Source organism: Sceloporus undulatus, chromosome 2 (assembly GCF_019175285.1).
Source record: "Sceloporus undulatus isolate JIND9_A2432 ecotype Alabama chromosome 2, SceUnd_v1.1, whole genome shotgun sequence".
Lineage (NCBI taxonomy): Eukaryota > Metazoa > Chordata > Lepidosauria > Squamata > Phrynosomatidae > Sceloporus > Sceloporus undulatus.
In genome coordinates this window covers 223,956,225-223,969,596 of record NC_056523.1, presented here as the reverse complement: position 1 = coordinate 223,969,596, position 13,372 = coordinate 223,956,225, and the positions used below count along the sequence as shown (strand labels likewise).

The window sequence follows — 13,372 nt, the reverse complement described above, 5'->3', positions numbered from 1 at the left end:
GGTGGCCAATCAAAATCCAATTAATGAAAATATCTTAATTAATGAAAACTGTTATATCCTTGAGAGGCAGACCCCATTAATGCCTCTCCTATTTTATTTGCTTTCATATTTCATTTTGATATCCTGTGATTCATAGCAACATCTGCACAGAGTACATTGCAGGGAAATGTTATCCATTCAAGAAGGTGTTTAGTGGAAGATAAGAGAGGGGCCAGAAACCCACTGGGTGACCTTGAGCAAGTCACATGCTCTCAGACTTATGGGAAGGCCATGACAAACCTCCTCTGAACAAATCTTGCCAAGAAACCCCCATGGTAGGTTTGCCTTAGATTAAGCCCCATGATAGGTTTGCCTTACATTAGCTATTCTTGCTAATTACAATATTTACTGTTTTCTTTGTTTCTTTGTCCATTTTTATTGTACAATGGGCTCTTGGTATCCTCTGGGATTTGGTTCCAGGACCCCCTGTGGATACCCAAATCCATGGATGCTCAAGTCTCATTATACACAGAGGCATAGTGAAATGGTGTCCCTTATATAAAATGCCAAAATCAAGGTTCGCTTTTTCAAATACTGTATATCCGAACTGTGTATGCTTGAATCTGTGGATAAAAAATCTGTGGGTGTGGAAGGCTGACTGTATATGTCACTCTGATTTGCCTTAAAAATCATGACAACTAGAACTCAGGTAATGTACGGCCTTTCATGGAATTTGACAGGAAACTAGAGTTGTCTTCCTCGTGTAAACCCCATATTTTCCCACACCTTCTTGCATCTTCCTGGCCCCATACAAAACAATATGTAGAAAGATCTTGTAGCACTTTTGAGACTAACTGAAAGAAAGAAATTGTCAATTTCTTTTTCAGTTAATTAGATGCTTCCTTGCTCTCAGGCTTACAATCTAAAAAGGCATGACACAAAAGGAGAAGGGAATGACAGTAGGGAAGGGGAGTAAGTCCATTTGTTCTTCTCTCCCTGAGGCCTAGACCAAGGCAGATGGACTGGAGGGAGGGCTCTTCTTACTTTATGCTAGGCCTGATAGAGCTGGATCTGCCTTTCACTCCCTCTGAGGACGGATTATCATATAATCATAGAACTATAGAGTTGGAAGAGACCACAAGGGTCATCTAGTCCATCCCTATTCTGCCATGCAGGAGCCCACAACCAAAGCATCCCTGACAGATGGACATCCAGCCTCTGCAGATGGCATAGAGCAGCGGTTCTCAATCTTCCTAATGCCGCGACCCTTTAATACAGTTCCTCATGTTGTGGTGACCCCCAACCATAAAATTATTTTTGTCTGGGTTCCTAAGACCATCAGAAAACCCCTGTGAAAGGGTTGTTTGACCCCCAAATGGGTCATGACCCACAGGTTGAGAACCACTGGTATAGAGGGAGGGTTCATCTTCTTACTTCCTCCCTCCAATACAAAATACTATTTAGTTGCTCACTGTCCAGGGTAAAACGAGGCAGATTGTGCATGGATGATCCATGCTACAATGTCCAAAAGAAAAGAAAACTATAAGAAGAGCCGTGAAAATGGCAGTATCCCTAGTCATATGCTCCTTGGGAGGAGAAAGCCTTGGCCCAGCCACAGGGAAGCTGCACCAGCAATCTGGCTTGGCTGCCCTGAGGTTTGGCCCACAGGGTCAGGCCTCTGGTGCTGTTATGGGATGGCAAGGCTCTCTGTGCCAGAGGAAAGGAAATTAATATGATGGGATGGAAGAGTAAGGGAGGGCTCTGCGGCCAGAGTTTTGAGGGGCTGGGTGTGCGTGTATGTGCGGTGGGTGCACTGCATGATGATGATGATGATGATGATTTGCTTCTTCTAATGCAGATGGTGCAAAATATTATGGGATGGTGCCCCATGAGAGGCCAGGACCATTATGGGATGGCGAGGGGGGGAGTGGAGGGTGGTGTTCACTGGGGGAGTATTATGGGATACCTCAGCAGTTTCAGTCGGAGCATGTGACTTTGAGAGCACATTATGGGATGCTGTGGACAAAAGGGAGGGAGGGGTGGGTTGTTATTATGGGATGCCAGCGCCAGACGGGCGGCGTGTCTGGCTGCCTTGTTTGGGACTGTGTCCAAAGGGCTGCCCTTCTTCTCTTCCTTCTCCATTTCTTTCCCTGTGGCTCCACCAGCACCAAAGGGGCCCCCTCCTCTTCATCACCAGCCCAGACCAGCCTCTTCCTCCTTTCCTCCCCCAACCAACACTCTTAATCTCCTCTGTTTCAACTGTCAGAACCTGTAAAGCAGGCATGCTATTATGGGATGGCTGTTCTGCAGGGTGGGGGGTGGGGATAGTTGCTAGGCAATGTCTCCTGTTGGAGATACTATTATGGGATGTGCCCAGTTTTCCTGGGTGGGGCTGAAGTCCAGGAGGATTGTTCAGGGACCCAGTTCTTCACAGCATGTGCCTCTGTTCTGGCTCAAGATGCAAAAAAAAAAAAAAAAAAAGGGGGGGGGGGGAAGAGAGATGGAAGGAAGCAGGACAAGATAATTGTAAACATCAGAGGATGACTTTGTTTCCAGTTGCTGCTGCTTATTGCAGTGCCTTGCCCAGGCTACCAAGGCTATTGAGTTGGATGTATGCATATTTCATAGAATCATAGAATCGTAGAATTAGAAGAGACCGCAAGGGCCATCCAGTCCAACCCCCTGCCATGCAGGAACTCTCAACATTTGTGGGTGTGCATACCCTCCAACCCTCCAGATTTGACAGGGCCAGTTTGAATTAATTCTCTGTCACACTTTTTGAGCTGCTTTTAAGATATTCTAGTTCCCTTCTCCTCCCCCCACTTTGTCCTCAACTTACTTCAATGGTTGCAAACTGAGTTCTAAGTGCAAAAACAATTCCCAGCATTCCTTACCTCTGGCAAAGCTAGCTAGGGCTACTGGGACTTGCAGTTCAACATACGGGGACTATTAATACATGGAGCGATCTTGTAGCACCTTTGAGACTCAAGGAAAGAAATAAGTAGGCAGAATGAGCTTCATAGACTTCAATCCACAGTACATCTGAGGAAATAAACTGAAGTCTATAAAGCTCATGCTTCCAATTTCTTTCTTTCAGTGAGTCTCAGAGGTGCTACAAGCTCTCTCTACATACTGATTCTACAGACTAACACGGCTATTTCTTTGAATTCTACCAATATGGGGACTATGTGATTCCCATACATGAAAAGTGAAAAGAATAACACTGCTTTAATAGAAGAGAGTCAGTGTGGTTTAAGCATTACACTTACGACCCTGGAGACCAGGCTTCGATTCTCAACTCAGCCATGAAACCCACTGGGCAATCTTGGGCAATCTCGCACTCTCAGCTTCAGGGGAAGGCAATGGCAAACCTCTGAAAACGTCTTGCCAAGAAAATCCAAGCAAATAAGTCGGAAACAACTTAAAGGAACACAGTAACAGCAAATCTCAAAAGGTGCGCTGGCCGGAGAGGAGTGTTGACAACATTCTTCAATCCAGAAAATGTTCTTTGCAACTCTAATGCTACCTTTTGGTGTTACTTTTTCACCTGCAACAACAGAGTAACAATGACAGATTTATTACGCCTTATAGACATTACCTAGAAAGAAACATATATTATGTACCTGGGAAATGCTCTGTTTCTGGTTAATCACACATTAATGCTATTGTTTTTCCTGTATGGGACATATAGTTATGACAAGTAGATGGTCATTTTGGTCCCTTCCAATTCTTAAGTTTCCATTATTCAGAACCCTTGTGACAACTGTGTCCTTGAGAGCTCACTCCGAGCAGAAAGAAAAGCTATACCTTTTAAAAATTTGAGACGACTGGTGCAAATTTGTCTACTTTCTTACTAATTCATCATTTAAAAATTAACTTGAGGATATGCACCTCACAACTATATCACTCAAGCACAAGAATGGTTTGTCTGATATTTTAGTAGTAATATTTTTATAATAGCAGTATCTCACCTTAATTGAACTGTCAACCAGTCAAACAGGTTGACGTATCTGCTCTTCTTTACAAAAAAATTGTGCTAAATTATTTTACATGTTGCTGAAACTTGTATAGATGTCTTTTTGAGAAATCAAAGGGAGGTTAAAAGAACTCAGTAAGGTAAGAAACATGTCTACACATCCATTAAAGAAGCATTCCTTCCAATCAGAGAGGAAAGAAGCACAAATACTGCTGGATATCACAACTTCCCCACCCCAGAAACTTATCACCTGGTTAACTGGGGCATAATGTTTTAAATCAACTACTCTAACTGACCTTGACACTTAAAAATGAAACTTAACACCCTTAATATGATGTTTGATTCTATTATTGATCCAATAGTAGTTGCAAATGTTTTTTAAACAACAAAAGCACATTCAGAGGCTTGTGATAGAAAAGCATTCACGCATTTAAGATAAGAGGCTTGTGCTAGAAAAGCAGTGTCCTGGCAAAAATGACCCAACAAAATCGCCATTCCATATCCTCCTACATCTCACAAATTAAAAATAGGAACACTAGTGCACACTTGTAACTCCCTTATTCTTGCACCAGTCATCACTGCTTAGGCACTAATTCACTCCGATTAAATTTGATGAGTGCAGTTTTGCATCTGCTATCTATAGTAGAATGGTTTCAGATGTGAGTTTTATCACACTGTTGCCCTCGTTCACAGAACTGGGGATAGTGCAGGTTTCAAGACGTTCTCATTCTCCACTAGCAACGCTCTCTTGTTTTTCCACTGCTTCTCTCAACTTTTTTTCTTTTTGTTGTTGTTGTTAACAGCCCTCAAGTCAACCTTAACTCATGGCGACCTTGTGGATGAGACACTTCCAAGCCGTTTGATCAGGTTGGGTGCTGCTGTTACCTGGCAGCTCCTTTTAGGCCTGGCAGGGCTGCTAGTGAGGCAGGAAAGGAGTCTGAGGCCACCACTGCTACCATTGCCTCCCTTTCCTGCCTCCCTGGCAGCTCCACCAGACCCAGAAGGGGCTGCCAGATGGCACCTTTCTCAGATACCTGACACACTGCTGCCCATGTTTTCCTTCCTTCCTTCCTTCTGCCTTGCCCTGTGTTTCCTTCTAGGCCAGGGAGAGCAGGACAAAAGAGCAGGAGGGGAAGAGAGGGCAAGGTAGTCCACTGTAACCACTGGTGGTGGGGTGTTGCTGCCGCCCCCTAGCAGCCCCTTCCGGTTGCAGCAGGACTGCTGGATGGATGGAAAAGGGGTGAGAAGGAAAGGAGTTTATGGCCATTACTGTCACCCTTTCCCACCTACCGAGAAGGAAGGGCACCAGTGCGTCAGGCATCTGGGAAAGCTGCTACTGCTGCTGCCCAGCAGTCTTTCTAGGTGGGCAGGAAAGGTAGACAATGACAGCAGGAAGGGGAGGACTCTGTGGCTGCCACTGCTACCAGCATCTCCTTTTCTCAACCCAGCCAGCAGCCCTGTCAGACTATGTCAAATAGCTCCTGGCTAAACATCCTCTGCTTTTCTCTCTCTCTCATATTTTAACTTATCTTCTCCCTCATTTCTTAATCTCTCTTTTTATCCTCTTTCTCCTCCTCTTTCATCCTCTTTTTCCTTCTCTTCCCTCCCTCCCTCCTTCCCTGCTGCCTTTCTTTCTTTCTTTCTTCCTGCCTTCCTTCTTTCTCTCCACCTTTTTCTCATTTGCCCCTTCCTGAATACATTAGATTCTCATCATTTTTAAGTTCTAAGTCCCACTATACTCAACTGAGCGTGCTTCTAAGTAGATATGCATAGATAAGTTTGCCCAGTTAGTTCCTATTGTACAGTTTGTCTGTTACCATCAGTGCTGTCATCATTATCATAATTATCACTGGCATCATCTGATGTTTATGGGCAGCCTGATCATGATGGTGATCATGACAATGATTTGGGGGAATCAGGGAGAATTCCACAACTGGACTTGTGGAAAGCTCCTATGAAGCACGGCTACTGAGATACACAGGTTAATGGGAACAACCAATTAAAAGCAAAGTTAGAAAAGCGTTATTAGGAAAGTCTCCTTGGTTGGACTACAATTCTCAGTGTTAAAAATCAGTGATTGGAAAAATATTTAAAACAGAGCGGTAAGGAGCTGCTGTGGAACACTGTGTGTGCAGTGACTATTTTATTCCCTGTGACTCAGGTGTGGTACTGTAAAGAAAGAATGGGTGTTTAGCCAACAGTAACAATGGTTAGGAGTGTATGGCATTCACCAAAATGTCCTTGCTTGCATGAGGGAGGTCCACAACCACTGATTCTTCCCCGCCTTTGCCCACACACACATTGGATTCTTCCCTTTGTACTTTCTGTGTGGGAGCTAGGGCTGTTACATGTAGTTGGAGGGTAAACCTTTTAGCCAAAACCTAGTTCACAGTATCTGGGGGAAGGGCAGCTTTCACACTTTGAGGCATGGCAAACCACCTTGCTCTTTTGCTCTATCGTGGTCTGTGTGGGCTGCTTTCTCCTAACACCATCAGCTGCAAGAGTAGAGGGGGAGTTGCTGATGGGATGGACCTTCCTACTTGAAATCTGTTCTTCCTACTATATGATTCTATGAATACTGAATACCTGTAACAGACAACATGGACCCAGAAAGATATAAGAAGAACTATTTAAAATCTGGTCTTCCTATATCTTTTTCTGGGGCCAGGTTGTCTGTGCAACTTGCTCCCTTTTTGTACAAAGAACCCTCTTGTCCTACCACCATTTTGGTTGCTCAAAATGTGTACATCATGATCTAAGATACATGTGCCGCATAATTGATAATCTGTCTAATGGGCTCCTTAACAGTTTTATAGTGCTTTGGTTGTACAGTCTTTGGCTACAATTCCGGATGAAGCTTTTATCATGCCATCACCCTGCTTCATTCATTGATTGGATTTTACAGAGCAGACATATTGTCCTCCAGTTGTAATTCTCTCCTGTTTTTCTGCCATTTCAGACTTTTTTTTTACTTCAGAAATATTTTTTATGGAGAAGAAGATGTAAGAACTGCATAGTGCATTGGAACTGCTGGCAAGAGGAACCCTCTGTTCTGGCATGCTCATAGTCAAAACCTTACTTCTATTGCGATAGTCTGGGCAAAGCAAAAGCATTTTAGTTCTTTAATGGATTCACCCAGAATGTTTCAACTGTTATCCAAAGACAGGTGAGGGAACTGGGGGATGCTCACCAACTATCAGCGTTACTTCAAATGTTGGGGAAATTAGCTTTTGGAAGAGAGTTGGGTAACCTTTGGGCCATCTGCACCTGTTTATACCAGTACTAACTGAAGAGAACTGCAGGTGTAGGGTGAATTAAGAGAGTTTTATCTAGAAAACATGAAGAGTGCAATCGCACACACATGATAGCAGTTCACACAGACACAAAATGGCAATAGAGAAAGGTGATAGTGGAGTTTTAGGGGTTTGCAGTGGGGTGAATAATTACCTACCCAATGAGTAGACCATGGAAAGCTGGAGTGGCTCAGACTGGGAGGTCTGAGGGTGATACAGAACATAGAATACAGAGGTATATGCCAGCTGTGTGTGCAGAGGTTAGGTTTGGAACCATACTTATACCTAAAATATAGCCCCAAGCGGTGGGCTGTCTTGTTAGGTAACAAAAGCTTTATGTCTTTTCCTAGGAATTGACAATGGGATTCCAGACTGGTTGATGGCTTTAATTTTAGTATGGCAAAAACATTTATTGGATCAGAATATCCCCAGGATGGATGAACGAGGATGTTTGGCTGGGAGCACAACAGGAAGTAGGCAGATAAGTTGGCATACTGCTTTGAGTGTGAGGAGGTCCTTTGTCTCAAATTGGAAGAGGAAATGCAGATGACCTGGGAGGAAGAAGGAGCACTTAGTACACTCATCTGGATTTGATTGTCTTATTTATCTAGAGGTACACATGCCTCAGGACATGCTCCTTTTCTCCTGGGTCCCTGACCTCAAAAACAGGCTATCTCCAGATATGAGATATGAAATATGGGGACCCCAAAATGCAGCAATATGTGCAGAAAGGTGGCAAATGGGTGTCAGGGTTTACCGTGGTTACTGGAGACTTGCTAGGTAGTTGGATTATGAGTCTGACATAATCTCAACATTACACTGGTGTTAGGTCTCTAGCGGTGTCATATCATCAAGATCAGCTGGTGCAAGAAACTTAAACAAATCCTAAATTATTATTATTATTATTATTATTATTATTATTATTATTATTATTATTATTATTTCTTACCTGCCTCTCTCCATGGATCAAGGCAGGGGATAACAACAGGTAACGAATGAACAACATCAGTTAAAACATGTTGGTTAAAACACACATCAATCTCCCCAGATGGCATAATCTGGGCATATAATTGCACTCTAAAATACTATCAAAGTTATATACTGTATGTTTAAAATTAAAAATAACAGTGTGAAAAATAACATCCAAAAACAAAGCAATTTCAGAAGCGGAAACAACTTTCCCCCCACATGTTTACACTTGTGTATGTATGAATGTTAGATTGTTATACACAGTACAACGTTGTCCATCTGTGGGAGTGAATCCTCTTGTGATCCCACAAAGTCTATTGGGATTAGGGCAATTCACAAACTCCTAAACAATCTGAAAATTGTGGTCACAACTCTATAGATTAGAAATGGTTGGTCTACTACTCTATATTTGTTATATATTATATTTGTTACAGAGACTTGCCCAGAGACATGAAATATTGTTTCCCCTCTCCTTACATATATTGTGGTTTTTAAAATAACATGTTTCTTGTCTTGATTCACATGTCTTTGGACTGTGTCAAATATAATGAACCAAAATGCTCTCATTCCTAAAGCATATCCAAATATGAAAAAAAAAAAGAATTATAGATTGTAGTAATATGATTTTAATATGTTCTAAATTACAAGATGTATAGCTGTCCTGGAGGGCCCAAAGGCACCAGATCCTGTCTGATCTTAGAAGCTAAGCACAGTCCTCATTGTTTAGTAATTGGATGGGAGACTGTCAATGAATGCCAGGTGCTGTAGCCTGTATTTCAGAGGAAGGAACTGGCAAGGATTCCACTGAGGATTCTTTTCCTAAGAACACCCTGTAAAATTAATGGAATAACCATATGTTGACAACTGACATGAAGGAACACACAGAGAGACTATATATATATGGCCCCGTACAGACAGGCCAAAATAAAGCTGCTTCGGGTCACTTTGGAGGTATGCTGGCCTGTTTACGTGATGCATGTCTCCTAAGAGTCCGGAAGCTGGACTCTTAGGACTGGAGCATGGCTTTGGCACGGCTTCTGGACTCTTAGGAGACATGCATCATTTAAACATTATACCTCTAAAGTGACCTGAAGCAGGCCCTATAACTGTCCGGGGAGCCAGCATGAAATGGTTTGAATGTTGGAATAGGACTTCAGGAGGATTTGACTCCCCACTCAGCTATGGCAACTCACTGGATGACTTTGGGCAAGTCATGCTTTTTCAGCCTCAAAAGGCAAACCCCTCTGAACAAAAAAAAATGCAAAACAGCAAAACAAAACAAAAAAACCTTGTGATAGATTTGTCTTAAGGTCACCATAAACTGGACATAACTTGAAGGAATAGTTGACCTGATCCTATGCAACCATGAAGCACTCCTTGTAATTACTGTATCCATTATAATTTCAGTATACACCACTGGACTGCATAGCAAGAGGGGAGAGTTTGGTGGTTTGCTCTTCAAGCATGTTAAGGACCACATTTGGTTATACTGTACAGTTGGCTCTTCTTATACACGGATTTTTTATACACGGATTCAAGCATACACGGTTTGAAAATGTTCCAAAAAAGTATAAATTTAGCTTGATGTTCCATTTTTTATTAGGGACACCATTTTGCTATGTCATTATACTTAATGGGACTTGAGCATACACGGATTTTGTTATACACGGGGGATCTTGGAACCAAACACCAGCGTATAACAAGGATCCACTGTATAATATTATGGTAGGAGGTTAGCGTGGTGTAAGAGATGGTGTGGTGTAATGTTTTGAGCATTGGACTAGGACCCTGGAGGTCATGGTTCCCTGCTCAGCCATGTAAACCCACTGGTTGACCTTGGGCAAGTCACACTCTCTCAGCCTCAGGGTAAGGCAAAGGTAAGCCCTCTCTGAAGAAACTTGTCAAGAAATCCCCACAATAGGGTTGCCATAAGTCAGAAATGTCATGAAGGCACAGAACAACAACCACAGGAGGTTAGTATATTGAATGTTTTAATGACAACCCATCACAGGAATAGTGCGTCTGTATTTCAGAACATCTACTGGGAGGTTTCTGTTTGAGACTAACATTTAAAATGATAGAATCTATGCCTATATCAGTCACCTCAGTTTAGTACTTTTGTGGGTTGTGATTTGGACAGACAGTACAGAGGTCTGCGCACAAGTGGGCATAATATAGTATGCTTGCAAAAGGATATTAGCTTATTGATAATGTATATTCAGTTTTCATCTAATTATCTAATATTAATATTATGATGGAAGGCCTATGTTTTAACTGGAACAAATTTTCAGATATTTAAAGCAAAGAAAAAGTGGAGTAAATATTCATTAGATATTAATGGGGTGAGTGTCACCGAAGTTCATGCGTATGATATAATACATATAATATAATGTTAGAGACAATTTGACTGTCGGACTATGACTCTGGAGGCCAGGGTTCAAATCTCGGCTCAGCCATGGAAACCCACTGAGTGACCTTTGAACAAACTTGTCAAGAAAACCCCGCGATAGGTTCACCTTGGGGTCAGAAATTACTTGTAGGCGCACAGCAACAACAACAACATAATGTTACTCATGTGGTTAAAGGTCACTTATGGGGCTACCTGGGGATACTGGGCCACATTCCTCCTCTGCTGTCAGTGTGGCTCGGATGGTGGAGTATAGCAGGTCCTTGCTAACTATTGGAGTTTGGTTCCAGCAGGACCATTCCCCATGGATACCAAAATGCTCAAGCCCTTTTATATGCAACCGCATGGTAAAATGTTGCCCCTTAGAAAGCAAAATCAAGGTTTGCTTTTGGGAATTTTATACTTTATATACTTTATATTTAAAAGTATAAAATGCTCAAACTCACTGATACAGAGGGCCAACTGGATTCCTTAGGTGTTGGTGCGGTGACTGTCACAGATGTTCATGCTAACATAATGCGTTTAATATAATATCACACATGTGGTTCCTTAAATGTCACTTACAGGGCTAGCTGGGTTATCTGGGGATGCCATGCCACATTCCTCCTATGTTGTTGGTGTGTCCGGGATGATGGAGCAATGAGGTATGCCTTCAGAGGCCTTCTGCTCAGACTACAAGGGTCTGACTTGGTGTGTAAGAACATGCTCCATCTTAAGTATGGCATCCCTTCAAATATTAAAACAGGGCTGTCATACCACTCCTTAACCTTCTCTTCTCCTGGCTAAACACACTCAGCTCCCTCATACACTGCTCCTCAGAAGGCTTGGTGGTTTTCAGACCTTCCACCATTTTGGCCACCCTCCTCCAGATATGCTGTGAAGTCTGCCTTCAGAGGGTTTTTGCTCAGCCTACCAGGGTTTGACTTAAGTGTATAAGAACTTGCTCCATCTTCAGTATGACATCCTTTCAAACATTTAAACATGGCTATCATCATGTCATCCCCTTAACGTTCTCTTCTCCTGGATAAACACACCCATCTCCTTCATACTCTGCTTCTCAGAGGGCTTGGTGGTTTCCAGACCTTCCACCATTTTGGTCACCCTCTTCCAAACATTCATTATACACGTGCTGCGAAGTCAGCCTTAAGAGGCCTTATGTTTGGACTACAAGGGTCTGACTTGGTGTACAAGAACTTGAGTATGAGATCCTTTCAAACATTTACACGGGGCTATGGCATCACCTCTTAACCTTAGCCTTCTCCAGGCTAAACCTATCCAGCTCCCTAAGTCTCTGTGTCACGGTTTCCGGACCTTCCACCATTTTGTCTGCCCTCCTCCAGACACACATTGTGAGGCCTGCCTACAGAGGCCTTCTCCTCCTCAGAGTACAAGGGCCTGACTTCTGGAGTCTAGCTTGGCCTATAAGGAAGATTATGGGATGCGCAGAGCTGGCACTGTCCTCCGAAGGCAGAACGGAGGAGAGGCTAGTCCTGGCAGCCCTTGTGGTGGTAGCATTATGGGATGTGCCACAGGGCCTAGTATGGCCCTCTCCCTCTCTCCCTCCCCTCAGTGTCCCTTGTGTTGCACTCTGTCTCTCTCTCTCTATACATATATCAGTGGGAAGCCTTTTATTTTTGGGGTCTCTGTAGGCCCTACTGGGCCCTGTCCACTCTGGCTGGGCACTGGGCAGGAAGAAGAGGGTGCGTGGAGTATATATGTATATATGTATGTATGTGTGTGATTATTATGGGCTGTGAAGAGAGGGAGGGACCAGTCAGCTAAGTGCCAGGAAAGCTGTGTGAGGGAGAGTTGCTGGCAGGAGTATTATGGGATGTCTCACTGGACACGGAGGGGGCGGGGGGGCAGAGAGGAAGAGAAAGAGAGAGTATTATGGGATGCCTCTCTGAGGGGGAGGGGACTATTATGGGATGCCAGTGGGAACTATTATGGGATGTCACTGCTCCCCCTCCCTCTTCCAAGCATCAGCATGGAATGTTTCTCTGAAGGAGAGCCAGTGATGGGATGCCAACAAGAGTCCATGATTATTATGGGATGTGTCTGTCTGTCAGTCATGTCAGACAGTCAGTCAGTCAGTGGCGTGGTTTTTTTTGGGGGGGAGGATGAGATGGAGACTATTATGGGATGTCCAAGGCAGTGGAGGAGAGAGAATGTGGGGGATTATTATGGGATGCCTGGTGTGGGGTGAGGGAAGAGTGGAGGGGGGGAAGGGAGGCATCATGGCATGGTGACTAAGGAGGAAAGGGGAGTATTATGGGATGTTTCCTCGCACAGGGAGGAGAGAGAGGAGAGGGACTAGAACTGGACTGTTATTATTATGGGATGGTTTGTTATTATGGGATTTTTTGGGGGGGAAACAGTTGAGGAGGAAGGGGGGATTATTATGGGATGCAGTAGGGTGGACGGGGAGGGGAAGGAGTATTATGGGATGCCCCAGTGGAGGCGGGAGGTGGCTGAGGTGACGGAGGTGGGACCCGTCGCTAGGGCACCGGGCGTATTATGGGATGGAGGCGGGAGTGCGCGCGCGGGGGGAGGAGGGCGGGGCTTGGCAAGGCCCTTCTTCTTCTTCTTCTTCTTCTTTTTTTCCCCCCACTTTAAGAGGCGGCGCTGGAGCCGGAGCCATTTTCCCTTCAGCAGCGGCGGCGGCGGCGGCGAGAAACCAGAAGCCGGGCGCCCCGAGTCGGGTGAGGGCAGGAAGGAGAGAAAGAGACAGACAGACAGACACTGGGG

The 13,372-nt window shown here is 44.0% G+C and overlaps 1 protein-coding gene across 2 annotated transcripts in view; it reads left to right on the top strand.

Moving 5' to 3' along the window:
• Positions 1–13,159: 13,159 nt before the first annotated feature.
• CHD4 (chromodomain helicase DNA binding protein 4) overlaps positions 13,160–13,372 on the top strand; it is a 33,299-nt gene continuing 33,086 nt past the window's right edge. Inside the window, exon 1 of one of the 2 annotated variants that reach the window (XM_042453858.1) lies at positions 13,160–13,326. The gene's annotated coding sequence lies outside the window, so the exon portion shown is untranslated. The remainder of the gene's footprint in view (positions 13,327–13,372) is intronic. The other variant, XM_042453857.1, reaches the window with a different exon arrangement.